This window comes from Octodon degus, unplaced genomic scaffold (assembly GCF_000260255.1).
Source record: "Octodon degus isolate 3935 unplaced genomic scaffold, OctDeg1.0 scaffold00181, whole genome shotgun sequence".
In the NCBI taxonomy this organism is placed as follows: domain Eukaryota; kingdom Metazoa; phylum Chordata; class Mammalia; order Rodentia; family Octodontidae; genus Octodon; species Octodon degus.
Genome location: NW_004524757.1, coordinates 638,682 through 641,255, shown reverse-complemented (window position 1 = coordinate 641,255; position 2,574 = coordinate 638,682).

Below are 2,574 nucleotides of genomic sequence, written 5' to 3'. Positions count from 1 at the left end.
TCCTGCATAACTACCATTTTGAGAGTTCTTTATTCTTTATCCAGGACCATACAGCAACTTTTGTTGCCTTCTGGATTATGGTCATTTCTATTTCCTATATGTTGCATCTGGAGTTATTAGAATACTTCAGGTATGTATAACTGGAAAATACTTTACTTTTAGTTTTCAAATGTATGTCTGCCAAGTATAAAATTCAATGGGGACAGATTTTTTTCAGTCCTTTGAATAAATAAGTCTAGTTTCTTACCCATTTGCTCTTTTTTTTTTCTAATGTAGAATACTATTACTTTAGTTCACTCAACTAAAGTAATAATAAAAAAAATTATTCTTCCATAGGTAGTATTTATTTCATATGCTTTAAGGATTTTTTCTTTACAATTAGTTCTGGACAATTTCATTTTTGTGTGTCTTGGTATGATTTTATTCATATGTATTATGCAAAAGGTTCATTTCTCTTTGAAATGTGGGGCTATAATTTTAACTAAATTGAGAAATTTAAAAAATAAAACTTTGTTAAATGTTAAAAAATAATGTCTCTTCAAAAATGTATGTTGATGTTAACTGATCCTGTAGCACTGTTGAGTGATTAATGCCATTAATATGGGAATAAGTAATGAAAAGCAAGTTTAGCTTTCCCTTGAATACTTGCTCTTTTGGACTCTCTTGCCCTTCTATGTTATGTTACAGTCTAGTGTAGCAAGAAGTCCTCACCAGATGCCAGTACCTTGAGATTTGATTTACCAGCCTCCACAACTATGAAGGATTTCTTTTCTTCTACTTTACCTCCTATGTGGTATTTTGTTATAGCAACACAACATGGACTAAGCAACTAACTAAAAGTGAAAATGTCTGGAGCAGATTACAATGTTTCCCTTCAGATTACAGTTGAGGTTGTTCCTGAAAAAACAGAACTCCATATCCAGCTCTTTTTTTGATTTTTAATTTTAGAAGGGTGTTAAATTACTAATTTCCTAAACTGAGTTTGAACTTGTCATCTATTTGCCTCAGTGATGCAGAGTGCATAGATTAGAGTTGCGTGCAACCAAGCATAGCTAGGGGTGAGGGTAATTTATTAGAAATCGGAGTCGCAAACCTCCCAAACAATGGCAATTGGGTCCACATATTCACTACCCACAAAATGTGAGGACTCTAAGGCAAAAATAAATTGTTCATTGAAACTACTCTATAATAGGTGAAATATATTGAAGCCCAGATAGTCATATATGAAACTGCACAATAACATTACCTACCTAGCTAGGTATTCAGACTCCAACAAGAAAAACTGAAGAACACAGACTGCAAAAAGTGCTAAGTATATGAGGAAGAATGTCACCTTTAGATTTATCGATAAGATTCTACAAGATTTATCAAAGACAATCTCATGAGAAAATTCACATGCCAGGAAACATTTTAGTACTATATGAAAGAGGTTGACATGAATATCTGTAATATGCTCAACAAAATAAGATGTTCAACTAAAGTAATTTTTAATGAAACACTTGTCTATAACAGCTGCCATGAAAGATTTGCCTTTTTAAATTTTAAATTTTAACTCAGGACATAGTTGCTGACAAGCATTTACATTTTTAAGAGAAAAATAACTCATGTATGTTTCTATATTAGTTCATACATATATGTGTGTGTGTGTGTGTGTGTGTGTGTGCATATCTTCTGTGACTATATGCATATATTTCTGTTTACCTGTACTATCATCTACCTGGCTATCTATAAATCTGTCTCATCTTTCTATCTTATGGATTGAGCTGTACTGAGGAAGAAAGTATGAAACATGAAAGAAAACGGAGAAGGAAATAAGATAAAACAAAGAGAAAGGAAGAGACAAATGGGAAAAGGGAAGGGAAGGGAAAACATTTAATGTAATTTAATTAAAACATTAATGGTTTGTAATTTTTAATCATGAAAGAGTGTGCGATTATTCTGTTGGTGTACTCATATGGAAAATAAGAGTTTTCTTTAAGTTAGGTAGTGGGCGATATCGGGAAAAAATGAATAGGAGGATCTCATACTCAAAATATGGTACCATGATTTGTAATGTTCATTTATCTGTTCTCTCTTTTTTCTCTCATTTACCATTATAAATTTATCAAATGGATTTCTACTAATAATGGAGTACATTTTTCTCTTACCTTTTTTAACTTTTGCTTTAGTTCTTCAAGCTTACTGTGACAGAATCAGACACTCAAGGAGTATAGAAATAATACACTGGGAGAACAATCACATTGTTTGCTAATAAAAAATTTATCCCAGTTTAAAAAATATTTATAAGAATCTCAAAATGGTCTTGGAACTGCCCCCTTTTTTGAGTTCTCACAAACACATCAGTTTGTTTTGTATAGTTAAACATCTTGATCTTCAACAGTCATATATTTTATAAAAAGAGGAAAATGACTATTGAAAGGCAAAATTTCTTACTTAAACCAATAACAAAGTAAGGATGTGACTGATAGATTTAAAAAGTAAGAGAAAAACACATATTTTAAAGACAACATGTCACTAGTTTTAATGTATAAACAAGATGATAGTCTTGTCTTTTCTCTCTCTCTCTTTTTTTTT